Source organism: Eleutherodactylus coqui, chromosome 1, assembly GCF_035609145.1.
Source record: "Eleutherodactylus coqui strain aEleCoq1 chromosome 1, aEleCoq1.hap1, whole genome shotgun sequence".
Lineage (NCBI taxonomy): Eukaryota > Metazoa > Chordata > Amphibia > Anura > Eleutherodactylidae > Eleutherodactylus > Eleutherodactylus coqui.
In genome coordinates, this window is record NC_089837.1 from 109,070,010 (window position 1) to 109,086,233 (window position 16,224).

The following is a 16,224-nucleotide window of genomic DNA, read 5'->3' on the forward strand; positions in this document are numbered from 1 at the left end:
ATGGATGGGTGGATGGATAAGAGGGCTGATACAAGAACATATGTTACAATTGCCTAGTAATTATATAATTTGGGACCTGAGACAAAAGAACTGTAAAAAAATCTGCCTGGTTTCAGACTGATATGTTTTCCATTATGGAATTCTATTTGCAGTAAATAAGTCCATAAAGGCTCAAGTATTGAATAATGGATTCTTATTTCTGCCTCTATGTTCTTCTACACAGCAAATATGGCTCTGTACTAGTAAATAACAATTGACGAAATGGCAACTAGATTTACTTCTTTCTCCTCAGAGTGGTATAAAACTTTTAGAAAACAAAGTTTCCAGTCGAATTCTAAATATAACATGCAGCATGTTCACAAGTTTTTCCTTCAGGTTGAACTCCAATACTGCATATTAAATCCTACAGTAATTGGCAGATTTGCAAGTTGAACAAGTGCTGCAAACATTTGTTTTGTGGTTTTAATTAACGAGTGAACAACAACAAAAAACAACCAAACTAAAACTCCATATTTCTGGGGTAAACAAGCGAGAAGTAAGTAAACTAAAAATGATAGTCTTGCTGGCTTTACAGAATGTGGGAGAGACGTGCTCAAAATCTAAATGTGAAATTAGCATTTAAAGTGTTTGTTGGTGTTTGCAGATTGATGTTAGCATGACCCTGAGCACGAACAAAGAGACAATTCCTCCATCCTTTGAGTATTCCTTAACTAACAAATATTTGGAAATAACATCACGATAGAACCTGTAGCATTCCAGAACAGTACACAGAGTCTCTTTAAAGTTTCCTGCACTGCTGACATTTCAAAAAGGCCACCTGAAACTAAAATACAAGGTGACAAGCCAAAAAGAGTTTTGTGATGCTCAGAAACAAAAACGCATCATTTTTATACGACATTAAGGGGTTTAGGATAAAAAGGTCAAATTGTATCGCAGTACGTCAAATCAAAAGAATGAAGATGGTGAATAATGATTAAAGAGACTGAGAACACATTTAATTTAGATCACACTCTTCCAGTACTAAATAAGAATCACTCCAAATTATTGGACTTGACCTGTACTAATTATATTATATATATAAAAATTCGTAAAAAAGTACTTTTTCATGGGACGACCATCTCACTGACCACCAGTCCACTGCTTTCAAAGTCGTTCAGAGAATGAAGGCAGAGAGGGACGGAGATCTCTTCCGATATTAGTGTGTGACACTGGTTTTAATCCAGCTGCCTGGATTATACAAAAAAATAAAAAACAAACAAAAAACACACATACTAGGAGAATCGAATGATAATACACACAAAAAATTTTTTTCAGTGGGTTGAAACGGATCAGAGGTTATCCAGATACATGTATTTAAAAGCTACTGAAAATTTGAAGGGGATCTCCACTTTGGGCAATTCCTACTTGTTGTTTATAAATGGTTCCCTTTCAATCACACTGCTGATATTAGGAAACATTTTGATAAAACTGTGTATCACTAGTGTACTCTAAAGCTACCCTCACACGGGCGTTTTTCCAACGCTGCGGTTTCAGCAGCATTGTCATGCATTTTTAAAAATATTTTGACTGCGTTCTCAGGGGCAATTACTGGACCATGTAAAAGGTGCTTATTTCCCACCCCAATGGCTGCCTGTCCACGGGCGAGTTGTCATTGCGTTATCCGCGATGAAAATCTGGCCGCGGGTAACAGTCAACGCTTTCTATAGGAGAACTTCCATTACTAAATATATATATATATATATATATATATATAAAAATTCGCAACCAGATGTCCACCAGCAGAGACTCAGATTCTCTGCTCACAGGATGCATATCGTGGCATGCTGCGATTTGCCGCGGTGAGCCTATCTACCTATTAGACCTGTCAGTTCTCCCCCCTGCTCCCCCGCGGTGAAATATTGCTAGTGATATTCCACCTCAGCTGTGGACAGGCAGCCTAAGGCCTCATGTCCAGGGGCAAAAGAAGAATTAAAATCCACAGCGGATTTTAACTCTTCTCCCGCCCGCGGATCCGCATCCCATAGGGATGCATGGACCACCCGCGGGTAGATAAATACCCGCGGATGGTCAATAAAAGTGATTTTAAAAAAGGCTTCTATTAAAGCCTATGGAAGCCGTCTGGATCCACAGGAGACAAAAAAAAAAAAAAAACGGAATTTACTCACCTGCTCCGGATCTTCAGTTCGCCGCGGCTTCATCTTCTCTCCATCGCAGCCGGATCTTTTTTCTTCGGGCCGGTGCATGCGCGGGGCACGCAACCGACGTGCCCTGCACATCCGCCGGGCCGAAGAAAGAAGATCCGGCCGCGACGGAGAGAAGATGAAGCCACGGAGAAGGGAAGATCCGGAGCGGGCAAGAGGTGAGTTAATTCTTATATTTATGCCTCATGTCTGCGGGGCAGGAGTGACCCGCTACGGATTCTACATGGAAAATCCGTAGTGGGCCTGATTTTCCCCATGGACATGTCTCCCTGTTGGAAACTCCAAAATACACAACATGTTCCCTTTTCATGTGTATTGCACACAAAAATAGCACGTATTAAACTAACTTAATCGTCCATTGAAATCAATATGAGCATGTGCAAATACGCAAGACACGCTCGCAAAAAATACAGTGTGCATTAAAGCAGTGCGCCTCGCACAAATATAGCACGAACGCACGGACGCAAATAAAGCCAGCCTTTGGTTTTAGCCATTTGTAGCAGATGAAACCGCTGCAATGCAGCCAAAACTGTGCGGCAGCACAATTTTGCATATAGTTTTACCTTCTAAACTGTCAATTTGAAAACCATAATGATTTCTTGTGAAACCCCATATTGGTGCCGTCTACAGACACAACGTGTGCACTAAAAATGCATTAATTTTTTGAACATGATTATAGTACGCACACCACCTATCTGTTACGGAAGTAGGATGTTAATACATTTTTGATATCTTGCCCAGACAGGTTTCTTGCTTTAGTCTTGGTTGGGACTTTGATACCATTCTCTCTTCTGTACTGTCCAGGACATGCCATTAGCATTTGTGGAGTTTGCTTGTTCCTAACCAAGTTACGAATGGTCACAAGAGAAGCTAGTGAGCGGAGTCCCCTCACTGCCCCCTGCCATCCAAGCAGATTCACAACTCCCAGACTCCACATCTCTAGACCATCTCAAGGGGTGAGGACTGTATTAGGACAATAGAGAAATAAGTTATAGATCATCTGTGAGGTATAGCCCGAAAATAACCATATCCCCAGAACTACACGATGCTGCCAAGTTCAACGCATCCACTATTGTCGTGTGTCCAGGTCAAAGTTATAGCTTCTAAACGTGTAATCCGTTATGTCATGTTTAGGGTCTATGAATGGATACAATAATGCTACAAAGTATTGCAGCTATACATTTCACTCCTAGTGTCACTTCTGGGGAAACATAACTGAAATATTGAATTGTATTTCCATCTTGGCGTTTTGCATATCTAAATCAGCCTGCCCCTCCCCTAATGTCACAAGCTGGAGGTAGATGTTGTGGCTGGGAAATGTTAAAGTTGCAGCACCCCCTAAACCCAGATAGGTGTATTAATTTTGACAGCTGGAAATCCGTAAAGGTCCTCGCCCAGTAAGCAAATAGAATCTAGGTGACTGACCTGCGTTGTAGTAAAGAAGTTCAGGGATAACAGCAAATAGGACTGTGTCAGGGGTGACCTATGCTCCATTTCACAATGAGTGCAGGATTGAGGGAATGGAATTAGGGCTCCTTCCCACGGACGGATTTCCGCCGCGTAATTTGCGGCGGAAATCCGCTGCGTTGCCCACAGCTATTAGGTTCTATTGAACCTAATAGCTCAGGGCTCATGGTGCGGAATTCCACACCGTGAAATCACCCGACCTGACCCGCGGCATGCTCTATTTGCTGCGGGTGTACGCACGGACGGCTTCCATTGCAGTCAATGGAAGCCGTCCGTCACGCTATCTTCCGCTGTAGCACGCCGAAGCTTCATGCGGGAGAGAGGACGCCGCATCCGCATGTAAGTTTGGGGGGGGGGGGGGGGGGAGGGGGGGTCTCTGGGCGGGCACCGTGACGGGCTCCGCCAGGGTATTCCACGGCGGAGCCCGTCACTGCCATTTGCAGCCGGCCTTATTAGGGTCAGTCCTCTGTCATCCTAATCTACTAGAAAGCGTTTTGTGGCCTTAATTCCTCCCCCCAACCGTCTCCCCCTCTATCATGCAATGCAGCCATCATTTTAAATTATGTGTGAACTTAATACCGAATATCATTTAGAATGGATCAAAATATTACTATAATTTCGTGGAGTGAGAGGCAAAACTAAAAGATATGCGGTTTTCTCATCTATTCATTCAACAATTTTAACCAGCTATTGTTTGCCTGTCTATTAGAAAATACTTAACAGGAGATACTGTAAACCTGCCTCACCATTCTGTATGGGCATGTTTTTTTTCATTTGGCGTACTTGAGTTATTCACGTGGAGTAAGTATACCGATTCACCAAAATCTCTTTATGGTTAGTCATCTTTTATAGATTCTATGGGGAGGTTTGTTTGTCTTAAATGTATTATAGTACAAAAGAATTTTTTTTGTGACAATATAAATCCTCTTTCCCTAATCCAGCAAGTGTATTAAGAAGGTGATGGGATTTGTGGCTATGTGTCCTGCTGTTCCTACATTAATTGTGAGCGATTTTAATAATGGTTTGCGTCCTTTTTTGAATAAATTTAACAGAGGCCCTATAGTGGTTTTTCCTTTCCCAACTAAATTTTGCACATTTATTAATAGAACTAAGTTAATGTGATGTGTGGAGGTTAATAAATCAAGAAGTTTGACAAAATCCTTGTTAGTTCAGATAATACACCTTCTTAGCATTGCTAAGCGACGTTCATATCAAGTGCTTACCAGTTTGACTGTTGCCATGTCCCAAAAATGTGGAAGACCCAGCTGTGGACGGCAAACAATTTAAGTCCGAATCCTCAGCCAGACAGGTCTGAAAACACTATATTTTCTCTCACCAATCAGGTAGTAATTAAACAAACATACCTTAAGAAGCAGAAGATCTTTGAGGAAAGGGCAGTAGGGGTGGGGTGGTCTTCCAAATGACAAGCGATACCAGAATATGCTTCTACCACACTTTTTGACTGCGTTTAATGAATCATTGCATGAAAGCATACTTCCACCACCAATGCAATGCTATGATTGTCTTGATTCCTAAATTGGGAAAGGATTTTTCTCTTCCAGATTCCTATTATCTAATATATCTCTGTTGACCACGAATGTTAAAAATCTGAGTGAAGGTACTTGCGAATAGATTACCTTTAGTAATAACTTATTTAATATATGAGGATCAGTCTGACTTCATGCCAAACAAAATCAACTACTATTAATTTAAGGAGGTTATACCTGAATCTTCAGGCAGATCAGTGAGTTTGTGGAAACAGGGCTATTTTTTCACTCAGCGCTGCCTAAACTTTTGACAGTGTCAACTAGAATTATTTGTGGGCTGTTCTTCATAGGATATGTTTCGTGAGAAATTTGCGGCTTGAGTTAAACTGCTGTATTCAATTCCAAGGACAAGAAGGAAGGTAAATTGTTATATTTCAGGGTGGATGGTGTTGGAGAGGTGAACAAAACAGGTGTGTCCCTTCTCTTTGTCTTGGTAATCAAGCCCCTGGCAAACCAAGGGCACCTGGTGTATGCAATAATCAGATCAAGGGAAGTATAGAGATGGATATTGGAGTACCATTATTCTGCCAGAGAACTATCGAGATTTGAGACGAATTTCACATAGGCAAAATTATTCTGCAACAATGTGAGAAAAATCTTGCGCAATTCTCGCGCCATGTGAAAATAGCCTTAGGCTACCTACAAAGGCAAGTGTGATATTGAGCTGAGAGGTTTTACTTGTAGATGCAATGCGATTCACAAAACACGCCTTGCATCCCTTCTGTGAAATTCCTATCCTCTTGCACAAGTTTCATGTGTGATAGAGGATCAGTAGTGTTTGCCACTGAGCAATCTGCTGCCCGGCATGAGAAACATACCCCTTCCAAAGACAGTAAAGGAAGGGAGCAGTGGAGATAAACGATGTGCGAGGTCCAGTACATCAGGGTGTGGGAGAGGGTAGATCACTACGTTAAGTGCACAGAACTTCAGAAAAGCAGTTGATAAACACCTTGGCTACAGACAGCCGGTTGCCCTCTTACCTGTCTTCTTGGTTGGATAGGTTCAGATGTGTGTTGCACAAGAGGACCAGCTTTTTGAAACATGATTTTGCAACACTGTCATGAGATCTCTATCCTGTTTGTATGGCCACCCAGTGGTTGTGATGCAAGTTGCAGCCTGTTGAGTTTTTTTTGCTAGCATTTCATAATATTGTGTTGAATTGGTTTCATAAGAAATTGCACTCCTTAATTAAATTAGAGCAAAGGAATGGTGGACACATCTGTATTCTAGTAAGTGATTCACCTTGGTGCAGTTAAACCATTGGCACACATATAATAAGTGGAAGTATGAATAAAACCTTATCTACTCTCAGCCTGATTACTCTCTACTGATCATGCTTCCCCTCTCCAATCCATCCTGCATGCAGCAGCCAGGCTCAGTATTAATTAGTGTATCTTGACGCCATCAGCATTTGCTGGTGGAGACAAGACTGACAGGAGGGTAACGCCCCCTGTACGTGATTGGCTGCAGAGAATGGTCGCTTACAGGTCCTGGAAAGCCGCTATTTAGTTGCTGTCCCATCTGATGGTGAAACTATTAGTGATTCCTATGTGCTCATTAGTCCCTTGCCCTGTGGCTGTCAACTAGCAGTATCCTCCTCTCCGCTGTCAGTACGCCTGTTGCTTTGCTGGGTGCTGCAGCTGCATTTTCCCCCCTGCTTACCAGGCTCACTGTGTTGGCACTGATGTTCGGCCCCCCTCCTCCGCTTCACTTAGGTGTTTTGGCATTAGTCTTCCGGCGTGACGTTCCCTTATCCTGTGCTGCCACCTCCCTCGCCTGAGCTGTCACTTACTCTGGGACTCAGGGAGGTGAGCGGACAGAAGTCAGGCCCAGCAAGATTGTGAGCAGCCGTCACAGAGCACTGCTGCGGCGGCCGGTAGCCTTTCCCAAGTGACTTGCAGCAAATGCACGCTGAGCGGCAACATCACGGTCAGCGGAGGAGCGGCAGTCAGCGACCACAGAGGTAGCAACTGATGCCGGTATGCAGCAGTGAGGCAGCGGGAGCACGGGAGGCGGGGACGGATGCTTCGCTTACAGCTTTCGCAGGACACTGTGGACTGATTATTAGCTGCCCTGCTACCTTTGGCTGACGGTGACTTAGCTTCTTAGTCGTACATTAGATTTGAATGCTGACATGTTACAGTGGTAACATGCGAGCATTTACACCTGTTAATGTAAGGCAAAGAAGCGAAGTCACCGTCAGCCTAAGGCAGCCAGTAATCAGTCCAAGCATCCTACCAGGACCTGGGTGCCATGACCCAATCGGCAGCTAGGGGTGTGAGAGGGGCGTTCCTCCTGTCAAACCCCTAGCTTTCGGTGGCGTCAAGGTACACCAATACCGCCAGGCTCATCTTGTCAGGCCGCTACACTGATGTTTCCACCCTGTGCCAGTCAAATATAGAATAGAATTTAAAGTCACCACTCATCCATAAAGCTCTTCAAAGTGCTGCACCACCCTATAGCTCCTCCATCATCATCTCGGTCTACCACCCTACCAATGGCCTTTACCTAAATTCTTATCCAATCCAGATCTCCCACTACATCTCAAAGATTTTTCTTGAGCTGCACCAGTTCTCTGTAATGTGCCACCCCAGACAATCAGGTTAGTTCAGATCTTCCATAGCTTTTAGTGTGTCCTAAAAACACATCTTTTTAGGGAGGCCTATCATATTCCCCAATCTAAACTCGTCTTCATCCACCCTGCTTCTACACTTTACCTTTGAAACCTACATTCCTTCTTCCCACTGCATGTCTTCTCTGCTTAATCATAAACACAGCTGGTGATAGACTCAAAGCTTTATGCATGCAGGTATAGCACACTATGTATGTACTTCCTTATAGTCTGTGAGCTCTTGTAATGCTTTAACAATAAGGTTGAGGGTCCTGCTCACAACAGTTTAATACTGTATGCCATGAATCTGTGTAGGTTTCCTCAGGTTTCTAAAGTGCTGTGGAAGTTGTTGGCACTATAGGAATGAGTTATTTTTATTTTCATCATTGAAATCGGGGGGGGGGGGTTATTCTATCTTTTTTTCCATTAAAAAAGCACTACAAAGATCCAGAATCTGCAAGTGTGAATTACCACTGAGGGCTCATTCACACTGTATTTGATCAGTATATTTAAAGGGGTTGTCCCGCGGCAGCAAGTGGGTCTATACACTTCTGTATGGCCATATTAATGCACATTGTGCATTAATTATGAGCCATACAGAAGTTATAAGAAGTTTTTCACTTACCTGCTCCGTTGCTGGCGTCCTCGTTCCCATGGAGCCGACTAATTTTCGGCGGCTAATGGCCAAATTAGCCGCGCTTGCGCAGTCCGGGTCCTCTTCTTTTCTGAATGGGGCCGCTCGTGCAGGATGCCGGCTCCGTGTAGCTCCGCCCCGTCACGTGCCGATTCCAGCCAATCAGGAGGCTGGAAGCGGCAATGGACCGCACAGAAGCCCTGCGGTCCACCGAGGGAGAAGATCCCGGCGGCCATCTTCCGCAGGTAAGTAAGAAGTCACCAGAGCGCGGGGATTCAGGTAAGCGCTCTCCGGTGTTCTTTTTTTAACCCCTGCATCGGGGTTGTCTCGCGCCGAACGGGGGGGGGGGGGGGGGGGGGGGGGGTTGAAAAAAAAAAAAAAAACCCGTTTCGGCGCGGGACAACCCCTTTAATCCTTTTTTAAGTGGTCACTGACTTTTCAAACATGTTGTGCTTACATGGTAGCAAATGTGATAACTAGCAAAGTATATATTAAGTTATTTACTCAAACGTTTTCATGTTTAAAAAAACCCTCTAATGTACTGGCCACTGGGGGTCTCCCCTCCTAATTTGATCTCCACTGCACCAGTTAAAACAGGGAACAAGAAGTGAAGGAGGGCGATGACTTATGCTGTCCATAAAAGTCTATGGGGAAAGAAAGCAGAGTCGCACACAGATGTACTGTTAGCACTAATTACATGTTATTTACTCACATCTTCACTGCTCAGTATTGCAGTACACTGTACTACATGACATGTCACTGTGTGTCACACAACAAGGGAGCAAAATCTGCTGCCCTCTCCTTGTGTATTGTATAAAAGGCATAACAGCAGCCTCCCCCCAACCAGTTCTGAGAGAACTTTGAATAAGATGTACAGTCTGCAGAGAAGAAAAATTGAGAAATGCAGGATATAATGGCCAGCTAGTGTTATTCCTCATACACGCACACAGGCTTACACGGCAGCTTACTCAATAAAAATTTTTTTAAAAAGTCAAGTCAGGTATGCTCTGAGCGTTTCAATGAGCCAACTAGCCTATTCTGATATCGATTCTGCATTTTCCTTAACATATTTCAGGTACATATTCAGTCAGGGGAACCTTGGCACTCAATGCTTTTTTTCCCCCCTCTCTTTGAGTGCCAATTCTCCAATTACATAGTGCAAGTATATGTGCATTAAAAAAACCCACTAGGATCTGTATTTGTTATGATAACATCACCCACCAATAGAGTGTTTTAGCATCAGATTACGGTTTTGAGGAAATTTAATAACCCATTATACTCACAAACTTTCTTCTGTTTGACTATAGCAGCCCTATTATGTCAAAATCTAAGCCCACTAGAGAGCCCAAGCTATGATCTCAGCTTACATAAGGACTGAAGATTATTACAATTCAAAGGATATTACTGAGTTTAGGTTCCTGGGCAGAAATGAAGCATTGAGCACCTACCCTGTTATATTGAAATCACATAAGAAAAAATAAATAAAAGCAGCTTTTGTGACATTTTTTTAAGCCAGACATAGGACCGGATGCAACAGAAGAGGTGGCCCAAGCAGTACTACCTCCAGATCCCTATAGACAGACTGCCCTAGTGGGGAGGAATACCAACAGAACAGAGGTTCAACAGAACAGAGGTTCAACAGAACAGAGGTTCAACAGAACAGAGGTTCAACAGAACAGAGGTTCAACAGAACAGAGGTTCAACAGAACAGAGGTTCAACAGAACAGAGGTTGGCCTCTTGCTAGATGGTTTAAAGGGGTTGTCCCGCGCCGAAACGTTTTTTTTTTGCATAGGCCCCCCGTTCAGCGCAGGACAAACCCAAGGGATGTGTTGAAATTTAAAAAAAAATTTTTACTTACCCAAATCCCCTCTCTGCAACTTCTTTCTTCTTTTCCTCCAAGATGGCCGCCGGGATCTTCACCCACAATGCACCACGGGCTCTGTGCGGTCCATTGCCGATTCCAGCCTCCTGATTGGCTGGAATCGGCACACGTGACGTGATGGGGTGGAGCTATGCGATGACACGTAGAAGGGGGCAGAGCCAGAATGCCGCTCGTGCCTGCACCGACCAGAAGGGAGAAGACCCTTCTGCGCAAGCGCGTCTAATTGGGCGATTAGACGCTGAAATTAGACGGAGCCATGGAGACGGGGAAGCCAGCAACGGAGCAGGTAAGTGAATAACTTCTGCATGGCTCATATTTAATGCACAATGTATATTACAAAGTGCATTAATATGGCCATACAGAAGTGCTTAACCCCACTTGCTTTCGCGAGACAACCCCTTTAATTATTTTAAGTTAGGGGGTGGGGAGGGGAGAATCATATGCTTTGCTTGTAGAATCAATCAACTGAAAACTGCAACATTTTGTTTTCAACATACAATTTATGTGCACATCAATACCACTTACAGATGCCATTAAACCACTATAAAAACCACCCAGGATAAGCAAGCCATTTAGGAACAAAGCCTAAGGCCAGTTTTATATGAGCGTATTATGGCCACATTTGTGCATTTATAATACAAACAAGTGTCCCAACCCAACTGCGGGTCTACTGACATGAACTCAGAATATCATTGGGATCTGTGACGATCTGAATTTGATTCAGTAGACCCCTTGTTAGGCTGGGTCACTTGTTCATACTACAGAAGTATAAATGCAGCCGTAATACGCTAATGTGAAACTTTCCTTGGGGGAAAAACAATTGCTCATTGGCAATAGGACCATCATTCACAATGTCATAAGTAGATATAGCTGGCAGTAGACAGTAGTAGGCACAACTAAGGGAACATTTATTAAGGCCAAAACTTAGAAGGCCATTTCACACCACTTTTCTTAAAAGTGGGTAGCCGTCGATGGAAGAGACCACCCATGGCCCCACATATTTACTAAAATTTATGTCAAATCTATGCCAGCTCTAAACTGGCATAGATTTGACTTTCTGGTGCATGGAATAGCTAGAACTGTGACAAATTTATAAAAAAAAGGGATACACCTCTCAGATCTATTGGATCTAACTCCAGTAGGCTTTTCACCAAGATCAGCATATGAAAAGCCAGACTAGTTTGTCAGAGGCATAAGACATGAATGCAAATTGGACTCGGGAGGCTTAGGTGTAACTTGTATTGGCGCCAGTCTGTGTGCTGTCCAATTTGCATGGACAGGTCTTATTCCTTGTCCGAGAGTCATAAGTTCTTTGGCACAGACCATCCGCGCGTCTATAAGAATGTCAATGTGCATTGTTACATAGCCTTATAATGGGACTGTGTGCTGTCTGTGGATTAACATGGACAGCTCACAGCCCCAAATGTACTAGTGTGCATCTAGTCTTAATTGTAAAACTACATTTACTAAAACTCATATTAGGAAATACCCAATGACTAAAGCTACAGCTTGGGGGTTGAACCCATCTGAGGCCACATCTGATCTGCAAGCCCTTCCAATGATCATATGGCTTTCATCTATATACTCTGGTTTCCCCAAAGAAACGCTCATTAATTGGCTTACCATGAAACTGGCCCAAGATTATGGCATAGACTTACTAAGGGTCCTTTCAGAGAGGACGATGGTAGATCGTTTCACACAGGGGCGATAATCCTTCAGCAAATAGAGACGAAGCACACCAGAGATTACCGTTAAGGGAGACACCCGGGAAGAAGGAAACAGGCAGTTGTTCATAGATGAGAGATTGCCCGTTTACACAGGCTGAGCGAAGGATTTTTATGCCTGCAGAAACTGAATGAAAAAGGATAAGCGACCGAATCATCGTTTGTTGTTCAGTCACTGCCAATGTTTAAACGGAACGATTGTCAGATAAACAATCCAGCTAAAAAGGCCTTAAGGAAAGTATATGCCAGAATTCAGGCAAAATTGGCACCAGAGAAGTGGAATACATTGCTGTTGCTTTAGACTTTTTGCACCTTCCACAAATCTTGGAAGAGGTTCTAGAAAATGGCTGCAGCTAAGTGGAGTTCCAAAAAGGCCCTAAATTAACAGTTTTCAGCACTGTTGTAGTAAGTGCTCATTCACAGGATTCTGTTTAAACCCCCATCACAGATTTCTGCTAAAATCCATCTCCATTTATCCTAGATAACGCAGGAGAGCATAAGGGTTCCTTCACACTGGTGAGGGCAATATCAGGCTGTGAATCATGGCCCAATATCACCCTGACGTGAAAATAGCTTCGCATCACTGCAGAAATGAAGGAATTCTCCCGCCACAGCTGTCACAGCCACAGCAGAGGATCGCAGCGCTCTCCCATTGCTTTCAGTGGGGCCGGCGCTGCTGCCGCTGACACCATTGAAAACAATGGGCGATATTGCAGAAAGATAGGACATGCTATGCAGGGGACCAAAAAAAAAAAGGCGCAGCATCGCTGTACCATGCAGGAAAACATCCCTAATGTGAATGAACCCATTTAAAAGAATAGATGCATCTCACAACGCACAAATCTTGTACGATTTCCTTGGCAGTGTGAAGGCAGCCTAACTGAATCTGGATGAGTCACATTATAGGCAATTGGGTCTGTCTGCTGTCTGGTATGTGCCGGATCGAGTACTTCCAGTTTAACTGTCGTTCAGTTCCCAGGATAGAGCAACATAATAGAATCATACAGCACTAGTATGAACAAGCCTTAAAGCATAGGCAACTGCTAGGGTTCTTCAACATGTCACGATGACGAGTGCTGATTAACAAGCTCAGTGCTTGTCTGCCTTCCCTTTAAATAAGAAGGTATGGTGAACAATCGGTTATACATACAATCATTTGTTTCCCGATAGAGTTTCATCACTATCAGCAGTACATAGAAGAAGAAGAAAAAAAGAAGAAGGTTGACCAAAAGATCAGATCAGCCAATGAACAAGTGTTCCTTGTTCATGGGGTACAACTTCAAATGGCCTGAAGATCAGGCAAAAGGAACATGCAACCATTCTTGCCATATTAGCAGGCTGTGCAAAAAGAGACCTTGAGCGCGTCGTCCCATGTTTTTCCATTTTAGTTAATGCGGCTCATTTTGCACCATGTCCCCCCAATTCTTCAAAGTTATGCATTTTAGGGCACCATTGCTAACTATTCCCAGCAAGTCTATACTTAAAAGGGCCCATATCTTAGATACCTGTGGCTGCTACTGTATACCCTGGAGGGCTAATCAAAGTACAGCTCTTATGTGCTACTTCAGACTACATGGAGACTTTTCTCATCTTATTACAACTCAGAACGAACATTTGCCAATCACAAATCTTTCAGCATCAGAACATTCAAATACATGGTGAAGTATTTGGACCCACAGAAGTCTGGAAGGGCGAAATCCAGAAACAGAGAGTGAAACCTAAAACCTCAGCTGCAGGTCTACCAGCCAGTTAATTAAGCACTTGAGTTTGCACAAACTAATAGCAGCCAAATAATGAACAATTATAGGTAGACTGCCAAACAAAGAACCTTTCACTATGAAGAACAGTATACAGATATAGCAGAGGTGGAAGGATTTAACTCTGAGGATTCTTCATTCATTCACCTTGTTAACTTACTGAATTAGGATAACACAGCAGGTTTATGGGAAAACTACAAATAAATCACACTTCATTGTGAAAACATGAAAAAGTCAGTTCGAATGCATCACTTAACCTAGTTGCTAAATATTATGATGGTAGCTCATAGACAAAAGAAATGACTAGCATTAGACTAACTGAATGGTTAAAGTGAAGGAGTCTTTCCTGACTGCACAGAGGATACATTCATTCGTCTACATCTAAAGGCACAGAGAACAACTCCATGAGTAAAGCGCTTCCTCACCTCCTTGTTGAGCTGTAGTTTGTCTCCTGTGCCTGGGTTGAAGGTTTGCATTCAACTGATGCTTCTCTTGTGATTTTCCTCCAGCCATCCACTTCATGCCTCCTCCTCCTCCCCCCACCTCTAGATTATTAAAGTCCACCCACCCTCCTTTCCTCCTCTGACACAGCCCCTCACTGTTAACTGGAAGACTTTTTGTAAGGAAGGAGAAAAAAAATGTAACATTTTGTAACCTTTATTTGCAACTTTTGGAAATGATTGCCTGTGATTACATAACAGCTGCTGTCAGCCAGTGAAATCTCTTCTTCTGAACTTAAATGAGTAATGTCTGGGTAGTGTGATGTGCTACAGTTTAGGGGTAAGCAGGGGGCTTATTACTGGGGTTGGCAGGTGAAAGGAGATTTCAGTGCAGTGAACAGCCTCTCTTATTGAATATCTTCCCCAATTGACATGCACACATAGATCTCTTGCAATGTCGCACCAGATTATTTTACAGTGTACAAGTGGCAGCAACGGCAATAACGACTCTCTAGTGTCTGTCTATCCGGAGCATATCCTGTCCTGATGTCACACACATGCAGCTTTCAGTTAGGCCAGCTTCACACAAGCATATTACGGGTGCGTGAATGCGACTGTCATAAGAACATATGTTCCAAATGCTGGGTTTACTGACCCTAAGGGCTCCCACCCACTGGCGATATTTTCTTTCTTGCGCTGCGAGAGCACGAGAAAACTCTTGCATCGCAGCTCAAGAAGGAGGCCTGTATAGAACCGGCATATCGCAAGTGGTTTCAATGGGGCCAGCGACAGCAGCGCTAGCCCCATTGAAAGCAATGGGCTAGAATGCCGCGGACTTCTGCCACAGCTGTGACAGCTGTGGCAGGAGTTTCTTTCATCCCCACGGGGATGAAGGAATCCTCTGCCACAGCTGTCACAGCTGTGGCAGAAGTCTGCGGCATTCTCCATCTCTTTTCAATGGGGCTAGCGCTGCTGCCGCTGGCCCCATTGAAAAGACTGGCGATATGTCGGCGTCATGCCGATATGTCGGCGTCATGCCGATTTTTTTCTCGCACTGCGATGCGAGACTTTAACTTTAGTCTCGCATCGCAGTGGTGAAAATATCGCCAGTGGGTGGGAGCCCTAATTCGGAGCATCATAGATCCCCAGTTGCTCCACCAAGCATGAGCAACATGGCATCCTTATAACCGTGTGCTTCAATGCTACTATTAGGCCGGTTTCACATCTGCATTGGACGTTCGGTCGCAGATCCAGCTCAAAATAGCAGAAGAGAAAGCGTGCACACAAAAGCCGCGCACCTGAGTGCAAACTGAACGGACCCCATTATAGTGAATGGGGTCCATTCAGCACTGTTGGTTTTGCTCCCTTGCGGGGATTTCCCTTTCCTGCTCCCCAAATGAAGCAGGAAAGCGGAACCCTGGGCGCAGGTGTAAAACCATCTTTAGCTGCCCCAATCACTCACTACGTTCTCTTTCACCTGTCACCCCCTCTCCCTCCCCCCCCCCCCCCCCCCGCAGTAATCAAGGTGCCCATTGATTTCAATGTAGATTTGCAGACCTGCGCTGTCTGCTCTATTTTACTTAACTCTATTAACTCACCTCATCATACATCAGAATGATGGGAGCGTTAAAACCTGCTGTTGGAGGCAGGAACCTGTGTCTAAAAACGAAAGTAAAATTGGGGCATTTTGCTGATGGCATGTGTGAGAGTGGCCTTAGGGTACATTCACATAGACGCACTGTATTGTCCACAGCTGCAGATGGGCGGAAATTCCGTGGTGGGATTCCCCGCAGAATTTCCGCCCATACTCGCCTGCATAAGATTGCATTACAATACGCAATCCTATGCAGACGGCCGCGGTTTGTCTGCGCGAAATCCCACGCAGAGAACAAACCGCGGCATGCTCTAATTCTGTGCGGGGCTCACAGAGCCCCACACAGAAACGTTACTCCCTGGTCGC

At 44.1% G+C, this 16,224-nt stretch overlaps 1 protein-coding gene across 1 annotated transcript in view; it reads right to left on the minus strand.

Moving 5' to 3' along the window:
- The window catches only part of SERPINE2 (serpin family E member 2), a 57,567-nt gene extending 43,221 nt beyond the window's left edge, over positions 1 to 14,346 (minus strand). The window contains exon 1 of the mRNA XM_066598963.1: positions 14,250 to 14,346. The gene's annotated coding sequence lies outside the window, so the exon portion shown is untranslated. The remainder of the gene's footprint in view (positions 1 to 14,249) is intronic.
- Positions 14,347 to 16,224: the final 1,878 nt, after the last annotated feature.